Source organism: Lutra lutra, chromosome 13 (assembly GCF_902655055.1).
Source record: "Lutra lutra chromosome 13, mLutLut1.2, whole genome shotgun sequence".
NCBI classification, from domain to species: domain Eukaryota; kingdom Metazoa; phylum Chordata; class Mammalia; order Carnivora; family Mustelidae; genus Lutra; species Lutra lutra.
Window position 1 is genome coordinate 12526410 of NC_062290.1, and position 9999 is coordinate 12536408.

The window sequence follows — 9999 nt, forward strand, 5'->3', positions numbered from 1 at the left end:
AGTCTGCTTGAAATTCTCTCTCTCTGCCATTCCCCATTTGCTAAAGAAAGTCACCACCTAAGCAGAATATTTCCCTGGTGAAATATTAATATTCAAGAGACAGGGGCGCCTGGGTGGCTCAGTGGGTTAAGCCGCTGCCTTCGGCTCAGGTCATGATCCCAGGTCCTGGGTTCAAGCCCCACATCGGGCTTGATAACAAAAGGCCTTTGAGCAGATATTGGCTTCAGTTTTCACTCTGGTATGACTAAAGGTCACTTGGCCTAGGGAAGACAGCAATGCAACTGGATGAAAAGTTCCTATGCCATCTAAAATACACTCCTATTTTATTTCCACCATTTGTGGAAAAGAACTCCTTTTGATTGACAAAATCCTTTTTTTTTTCTTTTCTTTTTTAAAGCTTTATTTATTTACTTGAGAAAGAGCAAGAGCAGGGGGAGGGGGAGAGGGAGAGAATCTTTAAGCGGAATCTGTGTTGACTGCAGAGTTGACATGGGGTTCAATCTCACAACCAAGAGTCAGACGCTTAACTGGCTGAGCCACCTAGGCTCTCCTGATTGACAAAATTCTTAAAGGTAACGTTGTGCCAAAGGTGCTAGCTTGGAAAGGGACAGGCTGATTTATATGGAGGAGGGGAGGAAATCATAGGAAATTCAAACACAACTGGAAATGAGCAAACCAAAGATCAGTGGAAGGGGATAGTCAAAATTTTTGTGAGAAAATTAATACCAAATAAGTGTACTCATTTGTTATGGAGTTCTATATAAATTATGTATTGACTCTCCGTGTAATATTTTTGAACAGGATTCAGTCTCGTATTGAAGTGGCTGAATAAAAAGTAATGCTACGGAGATAGAAATTGGATGAAATTACTGTAAATCTACTTTGCCCTACCTTCCAAAGACTCAGATGTATGAATTTACACATCAGATAAAATATGCGATTAGCTGACTTCTAAAAGGATATTTTATTACACATTGGATTTGCCAGTTAATTTTAAAAGTGTGTTCTCTCTACTTTTGGGACACAATTCTGTTTAGGTTGCTTTTAGTAGATTAGAGCACACCCATATTCCCGTGACGCCACATTCTCTCAAGGGATCTTCACGCATGCACAATGGGGCAATTACCCGAGTGCCAGAGAAAGGAGGACATTTTGCTTGTTTGACTCTAATCCTTGACTCCCCTTTCTCTTTTTCCCACTGTAATTAAGAAGACTACTGTTTGTTTCTCTTTTTAAGAAATACAATTCAAAGGTGAGAAGCCCACTGGTGCCAATATGAGAAATAATTTTTTTCTTATTATAAAAGCATTACATGACCGTGCATGACAGTCATGAAAAACTGAAGGAAGTTTAGAAAAAGTCAAATGAGAAATAATTTCCCAAATCCCAAGTCCTACCCAAAGATAACTACTAAAGATACCTTCGTTTATTTCCTTCAGGTCTCTTTCTTCTTTTCTTTCCCCCCATTGCCACGGGGTATATATGTGTCTGTGTTGGGGGGGGGGGTTAGGCATATTTGTGAACTGCTCGTTTGTATTCTCTTACTCTTTTCCAAGTGCTTTCCTGTATTATTGGGAACTCTTTTAAAAGCATAATGTTCAATATCTATAGAGTATTCTGTCCAATAGATGAGAATAGCTCACTTAACCAATACCTGCTTTGTTGGACATTTATATTGTGTCTAAATGCCTGATACAGATAACAATGGGATGAATATCATTTAAAACCTGATCTGTATGTGGTATTCTGTCCTTAGGATAGATCCCCAAAAGCTTGAAACTCTTGTCACCAACTGTCTCGCAGCTAGAAATGAGTATTTCAGTACCTCATAAGCGAGCTGAAGTAAAACAGAAACAAAAAACAAAAACAAAAAAAAAACCCAAACCCAAAACAAAATAACAAAAAACCCCACTCGTGTTGTTCTCAAACCAGATTTACTGTAATGGCCTCCAACCCAGTCAGTGACGTGCTGGAGAGATGGAGGCAACTCTTGCCAAGCTGGTTGTACAAAATGGCGGTGGGAAACCAGCACACGCCCTGTTGAGAGTGCAGCCTTCTGATCTGGGGACACAGGAGCTTTGAGCAGGATCAGCTCTTGTCCCCTGCTTATTTGCACCACTAACAACCACCAGGAGGAGTTTAGGCTCTTCTTTTTTGGAAAAGGGGTCTTGAAAAACAGACTGACCTCATGATTTTCTCCTACTTTCATTTTCCTGATGTTTCCTTTAGCCCTTAGCTGCTGCCTTGGTCCCAGGGCAGCACTGGCTTAAATAAAGGTGCAAATGAAATCATTTGGTGAACATGAGCTTTGGAGACTTCATCTTCCTCTTCTTTTTTTGTTTTTTGCTTTTCAGCACATGTCACAGTAAGGAAACCATTAAATATGGGTCAGGAACTCAACCAAGGCTCCCCAGATCTTGACTGACATATCCTTCATAGTCTGAGGAACACTTTGCGACCGTAAGGTGACACAGAGGGAGGACAGAAAAAGCAGCCCAGCTGAGTTTGTGATGAGGGCAAAAAATGGGAACAGGCTAAACTCCTCATCTATTAATTATTTGGAGAAACTTCAGCAGGGCTCTTTAGGGGGTTGGAACTATATGACAACCTGTCACCTACCGTCTCCTGTTTCAGTTCTTCTCCTGACAACTGACATTACCTCTTTCATCTGTTATATAACCATGTGGTGTACCTCACTGGGTACCAACATGACAGATCCTACAGGTCCAGTAATAACATTTCTAGAAGCTTCTTTCTATATTTCATGGCCTTGGCCAGCAGAATCAAGAATATTTGTCATCTACCATCTCGTCAGCCAGACAGATGGGTGAAAATTCAATTCAACCCAAAGGATTACTTTCTATCTCAGGAAGGGCATTATTGGATTCGTGTGTGTTTTCTTATATATTTAAAAAAAATAATTAGAAATCTCTCTGAGGAGAATATGTAGGGCCACAGACGGTTCTCAAAGGCCGACACCATATGGGCTTCTTATTGGGACTGTAATAATTTTTAGGGGTTATTTTGGTGGCTTTATTTTTTTTTTTTTATCATTACAAGGTAGCATTCTATCTTTTTTCTGACTTCCCTGTTATATTTATCAAGACACTACATCCTTCTGTGATCTCCCACGGGAGAGACTGCCAAGAAAGCCACATAAAGTGCTACAGATGGTGGGGTTCTCTTGTGTCTCTTCTTCAGCCCGTCTAGTTCCCCCAGCAATGAACTTGTTGTCAGTTTCCTGACAACAAGGGACGCCCTTGGGGTAGCGCTGTGGGCACCTGCCTGTGTGAATGCTTTCAGATTCCTGGACTTTCTTTGTATGGCTGATAGGATGCGGCTCCTTTCATATGGCAGATGCCACATGTCTAAAGGATCTTGGCCTAATCACCTCACTTCTCTGAATCTTGATTTTACCATCTATAAAATAATAATAATAATAATAACAACAACAACAACTCCAACTAGATGATCATTAGGGCTCTTTTTAGCTTTAGAAAAATCACACAATTTCTTTCCTTGTGCTCAAAATGGCAGAAAATCTTCATTGGGGTCATCTAATAGGTTTGGCTTCCTATCTGATACATTAATTCCCTCGAGAACATCCCTAAGAAGGGATCTTGATTTTTGTGCCTGGTACCATATGGTAACTTTGTTTCCTTTTGCTATCTCACTCTCATCTGTTCATTAGCTTTGGGCAAATTACCACTTTTTTATCAAGATGTAATTGACATATAATGGTGTATACATTTCCGGTCTGTAGTGTGTTGACTTGATACACTTATATATGGCGGTATGATTACCACTACAGCATTAGCTCATGATAGGATCCAGGAACCCCACTTCTCGGTATCCATCCAAAGGAAATGAAAACGGGATGTCAGAAAGAGATCTGCATTCCTGTGTTCCCTGCAGCGTCATTCACTATAGCCAAGATACAGAAGCCACCTAAGTGTCTGTCAACAGATGAATGGATGATAACACACGGGAGGGAATATTATTCAGCCTTGAGAAAGAAGGAAATCCTGCCCTCTGTGACAACATGGGTGGGCCTTGAGGGTAAAATGCTAAGTAAGATAAGTCAGACTGAGAAAGACAAATACTGCATGATATCATTTACATTTGGAATCTAAAAAAGCCAAACTCATAGAAACAAATGACCATTTTTAAAACATTCCCCGTCCATGTTGCGGAGCCAGATCACCTCCATGCCATGAATGCCATACTGGTGATCCTTACACGCCCAGCTCTTACGCCTCTGGGATTAGTGATAACCCTTCCTCTGTCAGGAAAAGCTGTTCCTCCAGGAGTAACACTTACACCCCTCACAGTGAACTCTGGGACTTTCCCGGTCTGGCCCCTGAGAATGTTCCACAGCCCCCCACAGCCCTCCCAACACCAACACAGTTATGGCCTGGCTCCCAGAGCACAGACTTTGTACAGAACCCAAGCTTTAGAGTCCTTTGGACCCAGAAGTGACTCAGGCCAGTGGAGGGATGTGCGACCTTCGGTCACTGCTGAGGTGCTTGTGTAAGTCTTGGAGCTTCAGGTTCTTTCTGAGCAAAAATCAGGGATGTGCCTTGTCTCGGGGTTAGTGCAAAGCTTTCTGGGGGATCATCTTTTAAAACCACATAGTGCAGATTCTAGTGTCTCACATGGGCTTAATAATTGTTAATTCTCTTCCCATTTGCTAAGCTGGGCATGTTCCCTGGGCCTGCTCCCTCTCCCATGGCAGTGGCTTTGTCCTGTCCGTTCTCTCTGATGCTGTGTCTGGTCCCTTCAGCTCTGCCTGCCTATCTGCCCCTTGTCCTCTCAGGCACTGTTCAAGTATATCATCTCTTGTGAGCCCGTCTGGACTCAAAGCAGCCTTCCCTGGGGTCCGGCGTCTGTCCTCTGTCGCGCTGATGGCATACTACAAACCATGTCCCCATCTGTGATGGCAATACTACTAAGGGTGTTTGTTGTGTTATTGACGACATGCTGAACACTGCGCAAAGAGGTCCACAGACAGGCTTCAGATGACCCCACAAAAATCTATCATCTAGTGTCTATGATGATTCCCATTTCCCAGATGATGACCTGAAGGCCGGGGAGGTTAGATGCCATTTGGAAGGCCGGGCAGTCAGGAAAAGCTGGGGTACGTTCAGAGCCAGGCGGCCTGGTTTGAGAGCATGGTCACCTGTTGGCTGGTCTCCCTCCTTCAACAGTCTGATTTCTTAGAAGTCAAGGACCCTTCTTCCCTCTCTACATTCCTGTTACCCAGTAGTATGCTCGGCATGTTGTGGGTGCCCCATGAATGCGGAATGAATTCTTCATTCCAAGTTCAAATCTGGCTTTGGTTTTCAGATGGGACCGTGCATGACTAAGGCTCTCTCCCTGACCAAAGTTTAGCCTGGCTTCTCTGAACCCTCTTCTCTACCAGGCTCCAACCTTTAGGCTTCCATGTTCATCTTGACATTGCCTTGTTTTAGCAAGAATGCGCCACTCTTAGTATTGGATCATTCTCTATATTTGGCCAAATTCTTTATCCTCCACCATCCCCTAGTGATATCTGAGCACCCTAGCTGCCTTTAGCAAGCATCTTGGTAGGTCTGTTTTGCAAGAATCCTCCCACCCTCTTAGTCATTTCCTGTCCATTGGCCGCCCCCCTCCTTCTACCCCTTAACTATAAATTCCCACTTTTCTTTTTTCTGTACAGAGTTGAGTCCAGTCTCTTTCTCCTGCTACAAAACCCCAGTGCAGAGCTCCTTGAATAAAATCTTCCTTACTGCCTGAACAAGTGTCAGAATATATTTTTTTCTTTAACATATCTGAGACTGAAATGTACTAATTGGATTCCAGAAAGGCAGGCCTGGGGTCTTGGATGTTCAGCATCTGGGCTTGGGTGTCTATGTATCTCTGCATTGCCTGTCATCCAGAGACCAATCAGATTTCCTCCTAATATTCATCCCCAGTCTCGCCAGTAAAGACAAGACAAGCTCAGCCCTATATTCCAAGGGCACCCTGGTCCTAAAGGATTAGGACGCATTTCACGTGTACCCTTGCAGGCTAATCAGAAGCAAAACTGATGCTGCCATTTGGTCAAGAATATCCCCCACATGGTCATAAGAACCAATATTAAATTAAATTCCTAGCCTGAGTCAGAGGGTAAAGAAAGAAAACCTTTCAGGTGGCTTTGTGGTTGGGGACAGAAACCACATGGTGCAGGGACCCATGTTGGAAGGACATGTTAAGCCAACATTGGGATGTCCTGGGGAACGTGCCTGACCCAAGATGATCCTGAATCTTATGTGTTTGTTTGAATGAATGTATTTGAATGCATGTGCAAGTGGACAAGAAGGTATTTTAGTATGATGACTCATGTCTTAAACCACGGTAATTAAGAGAGAAAATCACAAAGATCATTTACTGAGAGTCAGACCTTCTCTAGACCGTCCTCTGCCTTTAAGTTTGCAAGCCTGCCCAGGGCTGCTCTCCTCTCCTGGTTCCGGTGTGCCTGCCCCACAGTCCCAGGGGCAGAGAAAATCCCTTGTTTATTGTACACAATGGCAGCCTGGGAATACAGCTTTTTTTCCTCCCCCTTTTTGCAGGTTTTGATTTTAGTGTGTGCTCTCTCCACAGCTTTTTTCTAGGACCGCTTGAGAAGAATAAGAAGCAAGGGCTTCCTTTGTTATATGACAAGAATGAAAATACAAAGGGAAACAAAAAGTAGCCCCAGGAGGTTTTCCCCTTAACCCAGCCTGGCAAATTAAAAATAAAGCTGGTGGGAAACTGGAAGCCCTCCCCTGCATTTTCTGGCCTGACAATGGCAGGACATGACATTTGTTCAATGGTAAAAGGGAGCATGAGTCCAGGGCGCATCTATTGTCATATATACCGGCCTACAGTGAACCTCATTTTGAAGAGTTTTCTATTCTTTCAAAGTCTGATGGGATTGATTGGAGGAAAGCACGATTCCATTTATCAGCTCCGTCATCTCTCTCTAAACCGAAGTAATCCCTTTCTCCTCTTTGGGCTAACATGGACATAGCCCTATCTCCTTCCACTGAACCGTTGAGTTCTTTCTCCTCGTTGCTCATTGCACAAGCCAGAGCTGCAAACTCTCCCAGGGTCAGAACTCTTAGCATAATAAATTGAGGGCAAGGGAGGGTCTGGCCACCGCCTGCTCCCCCCAGAATTGTAGGCCTGGATGTCAGAACTATTAACTTCTTGGCACATGACTGCTTAGAAGGGATAACTTTTGTCCCAAGTCGAGCAATTCCTCCCTGTCTCCCTTACAGTTGGCTTACATTTCATGTCATATGTTCCAGATCATGGGTACATATGTCCAATGGGAAAGCATTTGGGGAGAAAGAGAGATCCAAAGATGCTCAAAATGAGGACGCTATGAGGAAGGCCACGAGAAAATTCCAACTAGGCTCAGAATGTAAGGACTAAGGAGACAAAGGTCATTTCTAGCTGGTATGACCCTAGAAGATTTCATGGAGGAGGCCAGGATTTGGACTGAAACTCCTGGGCTACTTTGAATTTCAATCGGGAAGTGTGGTGCTGGGAGGATCAGGAAGAAGAAAATGGTTAAGAGAACATAAGAGCAAAGTAAACATAAAAATGTTATATACAAATATTCAGTTTGGCTGGAGCCCTGGATGGAGGGAAGGTGACTCTCGAAGCAAGCCTAGAAGGGAAGGCCGAGGCCAAGCTACGAATGATTTTGAGGCTTAAGGAATTTGGACAGAGTTCGGTTCACACAAGGCCTGGTGCCATGCACCTTACACCTGTCACCTTGTTAATCATCAACCCTATGAGGCTCAGAGATTAAACTGTTACCCAGAGTGCTTAGCTGGAACATGACGGTCACGATTGGGTCTCAGGTCCGTGCAGCTCTAAAGGCTGTGCCCCGCGCCTCTCGAAACTGTTTTGCTGCAGTCAAACGCTCTCAGGCACAAATCAATCTCAGGGTGGGGACTGGAGTTGGGGACCAGCTTCAGAGCTGTGGCAGCAGGCGTGAAATGGGTAACAAGGGCCTCGGTTAGTGGGTGGCTGTATGATGGGGGAGACATGCATGAGGGGGATCAAGGAGAATCACGAGGTGGGTGACCTTCAGGGGTCAAGAGTCAGGGTGGAAACCAAGGTGACTTAGATTTTCAGCCTTGGTGATGACAGCGTGGGGCTGCTCTTAGGAGAGACAGAAGCCAGGATAATTTGGGGGCAGGTGAGGAGTTTATCCATCATTTCTATCCTTTATGACTCAAAAGCTGAGTGGAGGCCCAGGGCAGACCCTGCCAGGCAGGGGGTGGCAGTTCGGACGGTGCTCTGTCCTGCAGTGAAACCAAAACTGTTCGAGTTTCTGCTGCCCACATGCACTCCACACCTTTGCGCTGGTGAGCAAAAATAATGAGCTCTTTGTTAGAGCGTCGCTCCCTGGAGCTAGAGCTCAGCCCTGGGGAGGCTCTGGAGAGAGCTTCTCAATCCGGCAAACCTTAGAGGCTGCCAATAGCTTTGAGGGTATAACCGTCCCAGAGCAATGTGTGTAAATGTGTGTGTAAATGTGGGTAACTCAAGATTAAGAAAGCGGAATCTCTCATCTTCCTCATCTCATCTCTTTTGCTCTGCAAAACTGGAGGGAGGTTATACACAGACCCACTGGCCTATCACAGCAACAGGAAGATACGTGTGCATGCACACACACACACACACACACACAGTGGTTTCATGAGTCATGTGACGGGGCCATATTAAATAGGCCAACCATTGTCCCAGAAGGCAACTCAGTACCAATCTGAGCGTGTTTCTCTTGAAAGGCAGAATGTACATTTTAACCAGCATTGCCTTTCCCACAAAGAACGCTCAGAACAATGTTTGACTTTGTAATCACCGCGTCAATCAAATGCCCGCGTTTTCTCACATCCCCCTGTCACACTGGCTGTCCAGCTACAGAATGACGTCTACCCTATCAGAGACATAAAGGATGAAGGGTTCCGCTGAAAAGAACTTTCTAGTTAAGGATGGATTATCCCTTCATGCCAAGTAAAAACACGTTACTTCTCTTGGGTAGAAACTTTTCTACACTGGAACGGACACATTTGTCTTCTCAGACAACATTAAATACAATGAAAATTCATTTTTTTCCCCTTCTGGCATGATTTAGTGGTGTTCTCGTGGACAAGAAAGGTAGGTCTGTTTGGCCTTATGTCAATGGCCCAGGCTTCTCACATTTAGAGATCCTGAATCTGCTATTTATAGATCCTGGACACTCGGTCTGACGAACTCCTCTGACAGTGCTCATTCATTACGCCACCCTGCCCTCTGGCTGCACAGAGCAGGACAGCCAGGCCGACCTGGAGCAGGCGTGTGCTGGTTTCTGTGGCACTTTGTGCCTATGACCACGTGGGATTTCGTACACAGACTGCCTGATATCGGTGCTGACATTCAGATAATTCTTCTTTTTTTTTTTTTCCATTTCTTATTTCCTGGTTCAGAACAGTTGACGTTTCTGTATGAGATCTTTCGGTAAATTAGATATTGTCATTTTTTTTTTAGCAGGCAAATTTTCCAATTAATTTTATTTCAGCTCCTCCTGCTACTATCTGGTTAGGGAGGAAGGATCTTGAACATTTCTAGATTCTCAAGGGGAGCAGCTGCTGAGGGAAGTCAGCACCTCTGTCTAAGGTGGGAATGGAAGTGAGCCCTTCGTGATGAGAAAGCAGCTCTGCGGGGCAGGCGTGCCTCTACGGCTCTCGTGGAACCTCCCCCATGACCCTCAGTGTCATCGCTCCTGTGTTCCTGTAGGGATACCTGAGGCTTAAGAAGTCCAGGAACTAACTCAAAGTCATAGAGCCGGCATTCCCAGGCTGTGCTCTCAGATACGACCTGGTTAGAGACCTCCCCACTCATTCTGCCTGATGGCTCCTTAGAATTTCCAGGATTCTGTGGAAGGACAGAAGAAGGAATGGCAGCCACACAGAGGACAGAGGTAGTGTTTCATCAATGATGCCCATG

General features: G+C 44.7%; 1 protein-coding gene across 10 annotated transcripts in view; it reads right to left on the minus strand.

Moving 5' to 3' along the window:
- TRPM3 (transient receptor potential cation channel subfamily M member 3) overlaps positions 1–9999 on the minus strand; it is a 797862-nt gene that overhangs the window by 135007 nt on the left and 652856 nt on the right. The window lies entirely within an intron of this gene.